The sequence below is a fragment of the Lutra lutra genome, chromosome 2 (genome assembly GCF_902655055.1).
Source record: "Lutra lutra chromosome 2, mLutLut1.2, whole genome shotgun sequence".
NCBI lineage: Eukaryota > Metazoa > Chordata > Mammalia > Carnivora > Mustelidae > Lutra > Lutra lutra.
This window is the reverse complement of record NC_062279.1, coordinates 81,264,269-81,274,177: the sequence shown is the minus strand read 5'-3', so window position 1 is coordinate 81,274,177 and position 9,909 is coordinate 81,264,269. Positions and strand designations below refer to the sequence as shown.

Here is a 9,909-nt window from a genome sequence, read left to right as displayed (position 1 = left end):
AAGAAATCGCAGGGGTCCTTACAAATTGAAAGGGAGGGAAGCAGGAGGTCAGAGGGAAATGTAAAGATACTATGCAGTGCTGGCTTCTGGGATTTTGTTTGTTCATTTCCTCTTTTACTTTAATTCCAGCACATTTAACATACAGTATTTTAATAGTTTCAAGTGCAAAATATAATGATTCAGCTGACTTTTGAATGCAGAAGAGGCTACTAGCCAAGAGTGCAGGCAGCTGCTGGAAAATTCAAGGGAATAGAGCCTCCCCTAGAACCTCCAGAAAGAATGCAGATCTGCCAACACCTTGATTTTAACCTAGTGAAACCCACTTCAGACTCTGTTTGGCACTCCAGAACTGTAAGATAACAAATTTTGTTTTTTTTTTTCTTTTTAAGCTAACAAATTTATAGTAGTTTGTTACAGCCATAATAGGAAAAATAGAAGTAAGATAAACAGAGAAAGGTTTTTTTTTTTTTTTCAGCAAAATGTACCCTTTATTTAATTAGATGTGTATTTACTCCTAGAAAATAAATGCTTTTCTAGTTTCAAGCAACTATGAGAGAACCACTGTGTTCTTCTACACTCTCTTGCCAGAAGGTAGAACTGGAAGAGTCACATGTATGTCTATGAATGGAAATTAAAAGGGAAACTCAACAGAAGATGAAATTCTGAATAGTGTTTAAATCTTTCTTAGAGAAATAGACATTGCTGTGTAGAGATATTCAGATGCTGCATAAAAATGCCTGTAAAAACACTAGCAAAAACCATTGAACTGCTTTACCAAATATCACTACTGAGGAAATTTCTGAAAAATATCACAAAGTATAAAATCATATATTAATACAAATGCCAGATTTTAAATATAGACCTTTAGTTTTCCCCATAGTGTGGTTTTCAAATGTGCAAGAAATTTCACAAGAGAACAAGTCAGCAAGCTCCTAAAAAGGCAGCAAAATCTTCACAAGTCACCCATCTCTTGAACCTACAAAAAGACAGGAAGCAAGTGTAAGATTATAAAATGTTAAAGATGAAATTCCATCACAATGTACTTTTTTCAAGCTCTCCTGAAAATTTAACAAAACTATCAATGTTAATTGCACTTTGTCATATGATTTGAGTTTGCTTTAAGCTCATGTACTGAAAAGAAGACTCATTTCACACACAAAATCTGTTGCACACCCAGCTTCCTTAAAACTTATGGTTGAACACTTCCAGTGCTAAAAACAATTCAGGAAAGCTACAAGAAAATGTTTTAGTAAGCTTTTGCTTGATACATCTGAGCAATAATGTGAAGTCATCAAACTGAAACTTAGAAATGATAAATAGACATTATCTTGATATTTTCATTTTAATTTTAACACCTAACATTGCAGAAAGTATCCATGTTTCTGTTACTATTTTCTAATTTAACTTTATCATGATGATCAAAATTTAGGAGTCAAAAGGTAACTGTCCCAATTCTATTTCAAATTTGCCATATGTCTTCCATTTGTGTGACCATATTTATGCCATTTACCTTCTCTTTTATAAGGTTGTGGCTGAGGGTGCTTTTGCTCTTGTTTTCCATGCCTTGAGTTTTCAATATTTACCATACATTGCTTTTCATCCGGTTGACTGGGTCCTTATGGAGGGAAAAGAGTGTGATCAAAGAAGTGTCTATATAGGGGTGCCTGGGTAGCTCAGTTGGTTAAGCAACTGCTTCAGCTCAGGTCATGATCCTGGAATCCCAGGGTCGAGTCCCACATTGGGCTCCCTGCTTGGAGGGGAGTCTGCTTCTCCCTCTGACCTCTCCCCTCTCATGCTCTCTTTCTCTCAAATAAATAAATAAATCTTAAAAAGAAAAGAAGTGTCTATATATATGTATCCATCCAACTTTTCAAATACCCCGTTGGTATCTACTTGATATTTCTTCATGTCTTTAAGATAATCCTTAACATCATTACCAAAGTCAGGGAAGAGCTTCTGATCATGTGTAAAGACACCCTTTAGGAAAAATTTATTGATGAATTGATCAAGTTCTTTCGAATGATGAAAATTAGCCAGTTTTTCCAATAAATACATTTCAATTAATTGTTTGAATTCATATATCCTTACTGGATTTGACACTTTTGTATTAAAAAGGTTTTTGAATTCCGATAGAGCACATTCAAACACACCAGAACAATACCTGAAGGAATCATAATTTTCACTACAGTCATGCTCAGGACTGCATTTCTGTCAGTTTGTATTTTTTTCTAAATTCTTCAGTGAATTGTTTTTTCTTTCTTTCCCTTTCTTTGCATAATAGGCCTCTATTACTCTGTTTTTTTGTATGTGCCTCATACTGTGGGTGTAAATTTTCACTAGAGACTTTTGTTAGGTTTTTCTTTTAGCTGATTTTACTTCTGTGTCCCCAAATCTTTTACTGGCCTCTTCATCAAAGATATTCTTGGTATATCTTTGAAGTGCCTGAAAATGGATTTAACTGAATCTGAATTTTTTTTACAGATTTTATTTCATAGCTTCTTTAGCCTGTTTAATTTTTTTCTTTATGATTATTCACAAACTCTGTGGTGGAATTCTTCATGACATCAAATGTTTTCTTTTTTGAAAAGAAATCTTTTTGATGAACCCAAAAATATTCTTTCATCTTATTTTTAGCCCTATAGTTTTCTCTACTCCCTTTTTCCCCCCATTAGTTTCTTGTTTTACATTTTGATCTTTTGCTTCAATATATAGTCTTTTCCACAAATCAGAACACTACTGCTCAAAGTTTAGCTTCTGCTCCAGCTCAGTGAGTCTTTCCTTAAGATTTCTATTTTCCTTTTTTTCAGTCAATACATTGGGAGAATCTGGGTTGCCATATGACTCACTAGAGCTCTACTGCTGGAGTTCCACCTCTAAAGCCATGGTTATTAGTCATTCTCTCTCCAGTTCCTCCATTAGCACCTTTGCATCTGCCAAAAGAACTTCCCTTTGATTAAGGAAGCTGTGTGTCTTCAGCTTTTCTTCTTCTAGATGCGTTTAAGTTTCTGATTTTCTGTAATTAATTCAGTATCTGTCCTTTTATCTTTCAATATCCTAATCTGTTCTCTTAGTTTCCTTAACTCTTCCTGTAATGAAGATAAGGCTTTTTCTCCCTTTTCCAGAGGTATGTCTAAATCCTGATTTTCTGTATCAATATTCTTTCTCTGAGTTTCAAAGGACAACTTTTCTTCTTCAGTTAGGTCTCAATGTCTTGCAAGATTTCCCTTCAATGACTTACAATCTATGAAAGATTCTTGTTCCTATTGACATCGGAAAGATAATCATTCATTTCATTCAGTTCATCTTCATGTACCTTTCTGACTGTTGACGCTTCTGAATATGAATTGTGCCAGAGAAATATTTAAATCCCATGCCAATTGCCATCACCAAAGCAAGTATAACACATTTATTGAGACCATTGCTGAATTGGCATTTACACAACTCCCTAGAGGTTTGGTTTTTTTGTTTGGGGAGTATCTGTTTCTCAGATTCTGAACTAGAAAGTCTGCTTCCTAGCATGGAATGGTCTAAAGGCAGGACTAGGGTGAAGACTGGTTTCATCACTACTTTATTGATCATCACTAGTCTGGGATGAAAATGAAAATACAGTTTCTGACTGGCAGAAGTTATACTGGCTGCAAGAAGAAAAGCCCTTTTAAAAAAAATATTTGTTTGTTTGTTAGTTTGTTTGTTTTAGAGAGAGTAAGAGAGAAAGAGAGAGCATGAGCAGGAGGAAGGGCACGAGAGTGAGGGGGAGAGAATCTCCAGGAGACTCTGCACTGAGCTGGGAGTCCCACAAAGTCTCCATCCCAGGATGCTGAGATCATGACCTGAGCCAAACTAAGAGTTGGTGGCTCAAATGACTGAGACACCTAGGCACCTGTAGCCCATGTGAAAGTCTTCTGGACTCTGAGCTTCCTCAACAATTATAGCTTCTTGATTTCGAATATCTTCTTAAATTATGTGGCTCAAGGGTTATAATACCAGAATCATGACTGACAGTTCCAAATAGACATTGTCTTCAGATGACTTTTCTCCTTCTTTCTCAAGTGCTGATTTTATTTCCTCCAAAGCTGGATAAGCAGTTTCTTCCATTTACATATGCCATTTTGGCTACTCTTCCTCTGCTCTCGACTGCAATACTTAGAGCCCCTCTTGCTCTAAAGATGTGCATTCTGGAGCGAGCTCACAGCTGTCACTGGCTGTACCATGTTCAGAATTCATCATCTCTTTATCAGACCCCTCATGATTGATGATAGTCCAACCACAAGACGAATCACTGTCACTGGAATTTTCTGACATTTTTCAGGTCTGAATGGGCAGTACCATGTCCACCTGAGTCTGTTGGCTGTCACAGAGGCAGTGGTCCCAGCCTGCAAAAAGTACCCCAGTCTTTATATTTCACATCCTGTTCTGTTAGTGGAAGACAGTATTGATGGTATCAGTTTTTAAGGTGACAACATGAATTGTTTCCAGCAGAGCAGCAACACCAGCATCAGAGAATATTACCCCTCCTGAAATGTTTGAATTTGAGACTATCTTCCCAGAGTGTTTGATAGTATCTGAACCCTCAAGGTCAACAAGTGCTCCTAATACAGAGAAAGTGTTTAATAAATACATGTTGAATCAATAGTTAGAGAAAATGGTTGCCTACGAGTAATCTGTACTAAAGGGACTTGATGAATTAAATCATCTCCTCTACTAGCTGGTCGGTATCTGAATGTCACCTTGTATTTCTGTGGAGTAAGGAAGAGTGCACTTCTGAAGAAATTAGAGTTTTTGTAAGAGACAATTTAGACCCATATATATATTTTTTAATTTTTAAGATTTTATTTATTTATTTATTTGAGAGAGATTGAGAGTAGAAGGAGAATGAGAGCATGAGCAGGAGGAGGGGCAGAGGAAGAAGGAGAAGAGAGCAGGGAGCCCAATGTGGGGTTCAATCCCAGGACCCTGGGATCATGACCTGAGCCAAAGGCAGACACTTAACTGGCTGAGCCATCCAGGTGCCCCCAAACCCATAAGTTTTAGAGGTAAGTAGTATAATAGTATAAGAATGTATAAGTATAAGTAGTATAAGAATGAAGGGACATATGAGAGATACACAGAGTATGGTGATCAAGGGCGCAGGCTCTGGTATCAAACTGCATTGACTCCACTGCTGAATCTCTTATTTATAAGCTATGTGGTTTCTGGGAAGTTACTTCACATTTGTGTATCAGTTTCATCTTGTGTCAAATAAAGAGGTAAGTATACTTACCTTACAAACTTACTGTGAGGAATGAATGATACAATATAAGCAAAGTGCATAGAAACATGAGAAATATGTACTGGACACAAAAAGGAGGTCTAGGTAAGCCCCATGAGGTGAAATGGAGTGTTTGGGACTGCAGTGAAAATGATGTGATTTTTATTAAAGCGATGTGATTTTATGAGAAAAAGGGTTCCTGAGATACTGAAGATAAATTTCTCTATTAAAACATTTCCCTAGAGGTAGCCCTGGGCATTAAAACAACTTGACATTACCACTTTGCCAGTTTAGGAATATTTTCTACCTTATCATCTCTTCATACATACAGGGGTTTTAAATGAATTTTCACCATTTTAAAGTCATAGGCTCATGTTACTGACCTCATTAGCAAGGGGCAAAGAAAAGCTGTGTAGTCTGCTGATAACAAAAATTACTGTGGCCTCTAATGATTAATTAATTGAAATAATAGCTGCAAAATGCTTCAAACAAGGTAAGCAAGCACAAAATAATGGCCGTTGCTAAATGGCCACTTGTATATTACATCAAGTCAAGGTAAAGGTGCTCCTGGAATTTGGCCACTGGACACAGCCAGTTTGTAGACAGTACCACTCCAAGAGGACACTATTTATTAAATGACTGTTCACTTTATAGCTGTCATTGATAAAATGCCATTATTCCTTTTAACGTCCTTCTCACTCTATTTTTTTTAAATATTATTTTTATTTGTTTTTATTTTGGGGGGGAGTAGAAAACTTATTTTATTTATTTATTTATTTTTAATTTAATTTAATTGTGTTTCGCTAGTCCAAGATTCATTGCTTATGTACCACACCCAGTGCTCCATGTAATACGTGACTTCCTCAATATTCACCACCAGGCTCACCTATCCCCATACCTCCTCCCCTCTAAAACCCTCAGTTTGTTTCTCAGAGTCCACATTCTCTCATGGTTCATCTTGACCTCTGATTTTCCCCAGCTCACTTTTCTTTCCATCTCCCAATGTCCTCTGTGTTATTTCTTATGCTCCACAAGTAAGTGAAACCATATGATAATTGACTTTATCTGCTTGACTTATTTCACTCAGCATAGTACATACAATAAAATGTACAGATTTTAAGTGTTTCTTTTGATAGGTTTTGACAGCTGCATACATTCTATAATCACCATCCAAAACAAGGTACAGAACTTTTCCATCATCTTAGAAAGTTGTTTCTGCTCATTATCAGACAGTAAGAACCCACTTTATCATCACCTTGGTAACAAAATTAACCACTTTCTAATTTAATGACCTCAAAAGTATTCTGTTTGTTCTTGGATTTCATATACATAGAATCATAGAAATGTATTCTTTTGTGTCTGGTTCTTTTTGTGCACCGTAATATTTATGAGATTCATCCAGGTTGTGAGTACATAATTAGTGTGTTCCTTTTCATTGATCAGTAGTATTCCATTGAGTGACTACAGCAGGATTTGTTTATCCATTTTTTCTTCATAGTAATATGGTTTCTATCGTGGGGTTATTATGAATAAGGATGCTGTGCATATTCTTGTCAAAGATTTTATGTTGATGTATGTTTTCATTTCTTTTCAGTAAATACTTGATTCAAGATGGATTGTAGGCTTAAATGCAAAAACTAAAACTATAAATTATCTGAAAGAAGTGATAGGAGAATATCTTCAAGCCATTCAGGGAGGTAAAGCTTTCTTAGATAGAGACATAAAATGGTAACCAGAAAAGAACAAAATTGGTAAATTGAACTTTGTCAAAAAAAAAAAAAATACTCTCTCTCTGAAGATGTCATTTAAAAAAATGAATAGGCAAATCAAGGAGTAGGAATAAGATATTTCAATTTGTATAACCAACAAAGAACTTTTGTTCAGAAAATATATAGAACTATAACAGTAAAAAGACAAAGGGCCAATAAAAGGGGGGGCAAAACATTTCATTGGATAATTGACAACATAGTTACCCATTAGTGGACTTGGATTATCTCATTTCAGGAGTTATTTTAAAAAGAGTATTCTCACAATGTGATATTGGCAAAAGGATACAAAAAATGAATGCATGGAACAGAACAGATAGCCCAAGAAGAAACTTAGATATATATTTAATTAATTCCCCTTTTAAGCCATTCTGCTGGTGCTTGTTGCCCCAATTGTCTTTTTAATACCTCAGTGTTCTCATTGTTATTCTGTTTCTATGAACTCCTCTCATAATATCACAAAATCACTCCCAAATTTCAATTTGCTTCTAACTTTTCTCTTTTTCACTAGAGCGTATGTTTAAGACATGCTGTTTTTCTCAACAAAACAACAGAATATGCCATAGTTGACTGGTAACTTACTTAAATTTTTTTTTAAGATTTTATTTATTTTCATAAAAGACAGAGAAACAGAGGGAGGTAAAGGCAGAGGGAGAAGCAGATGCCTCACAGAGGAGGGAGCCAGATGCAGGACTCGATTCCAGGACCCTGGACTCATTACCTGAGCCAAAGGCAGATGCTTAGCCAACTGAGTCCCTCAGGTGTCTGTAACTTTTTTGATTTTATTTGTACACCCACAACATATTTGTTAATACAAATATATTTCTCTTGGTTGGTTAAGGAAATGTACTAAAATGAAGCAAACATTGCAAGAAAGTAAGGTTAACATGAGAAAAGGGTGAGAAATTGTCTCATAGCTCTCCTTATGTCACACTATATAGGAGACCTTGACATCACATCTGTGTATAAAAAGGCTACTATTTCTTGACAATTCAAGTCTCAGACATCTCACTGGAAATGATATGAGATATACTACTTTATCTCAAATCTAGAACCCATATAAGCCAGTCTTTTTTAATGTTAGATTTATTTAAATAGCCTCTGTTTCTAGTCTCCTCAGTAATGTGGTATGGTCAGCTATTAATGGTAGTTTTAATTGCATGATCTATGCTTGAATATTAAAAATGGAAGTAAGCCATAGTAATCAGTAGTAACAGGGAAAGAATGATAATCTACAAGCTTCTTAAATCTAAAGCTTCATGGTCTTTTTTTTCAGAAGTAGTATAAATCTTGATTTGGGTAAATATTTCCAGTTCTACAGATTACTTCCCATAATATGAATCAGAGAGAGTAAACATCACTACTGGGAGATTTAAAATGATTTTATTTGTTAAAATAAAAGAATCCCCAACTGGGGGCTTTTTGTGCATTTCTGAAAGCCATACAATGATAGTTCTATTAGAAGTCTGCTTTTACATTTGAAAATTTATTACCATCATCCAGAAGCCTGAAATCAATAAATTAAAACAAAATTGTACCCAAATGAAAAGAAAAAAGAAAAAAGAGAGAAAGACCTAAATATGTCTTTGAGACAAATAATTACAACCACCAGCATTAATGTTAAGAAGCAAGTATAGGAGGCAGGGGCACCTGGGTGGCTCAACTGGTTAAGTGTCCAACTTTCGGTTTCCACTAAGGCCATGATCTCAGGGTCATGATCTCAGTCTTGAGATCAAACCCCACCTCGAGCCCCGCCTCGAGCCTCCTCACTCAGTGCAGAGTCTGATTGAGGTTCTCTCCCTCATTTTCATCCTCTCTGCCCTTCCCTTCCCTGTGCTCACTCACTCTCTCCCCTCTCTCTCTTTTAAATAATAAATACATACATAAAATCTTTAAAACAAAAGAAACAGATATACCAGGTAGGAGAGGTTCTTTTTCTTAAATATTTCATTTAAAAATTAGCCAAGAGGTAAACACAATGACATAGGCAAATCACAAAATTGGGAGTGATAATGTTCAGGCTTCTAGAATAGGAGGAAACAAGAGCTTCCACTGTGTGCACTAGCATGACAATCACATCCATTTTGGTGTGTGTCAGGGCCAGGAGTTGGGGTGGACCTTCCAAAACAGCCGTCTTCCATTCAAATTGCAAAATGGAGAAAATAGCAAGAGAAAAAATTTCTAGTTTATTTTGGTAATTATTTAACACAAGAATAAAAGTACCACTGATATCCCAGGACCGCATTACACACTACCTTACCTTCAAACACTACATTAGTTTCAAACCCTCTCAAGAGATATTTTTATGGATTGGTTTCATGATTTTTATTTGTTTACTGATTATTTGCTTATTTATTACAAACGAAGATTTTAAATTTGAGAGAGGTTGAGGAATAGTCTTCAAGTCACAGTCACAACTGAAATTTGAGCCCAAAGTTTGAGTTGGGCTAACTCAAAACTCCTATTGTTCTCATCACCAAGGCAGTATTGTTCTCTGGTTAAGGACATACACTTGGTAGAGGAGTCCTGAGTGAAAATCCTGACCCTGTCATTAATTCATTGTTTAAGTCTGAATAAGTTATTTGATCTTTCTAAAAGCCATGTTTCTCATATATAACATAGGGGTAATAAAGAACTTGTCTCAAAAGAAAATGATGAGGATTAAACATGTTAATATATGTAAAGCCCTGGTAAGAGCTCCCTGCACATAATATGAGCTCAATAAATGCCTATGTTATTGATACACTATATAAATAAATTTTATTACATATGTTAGTGAGTGTGTATTCACTTAGCATGTTGTAATTATTTCTGAATGTCTTTTAAGTGAATTAAAATGCAATATATGAAATGTAATTCCTCTTGAAAAAGAAATTTTATGTACCTATTTATATT

General features: G+C 35.6%; 1 pseudogene; it reads right to left on the bottom strand.

Annotated features, from left to right (window-relative positions):
- Positions 1–753: 753 nt before the first annotated feature.
- LOC125094245 (cell cycle progression protein 1-like) lies at positions 754–4,317 on the bottom strand (annotated as a pseudogene).
- Positions 4,318–9,909: the final 5,592 nt, after the last annotated feature.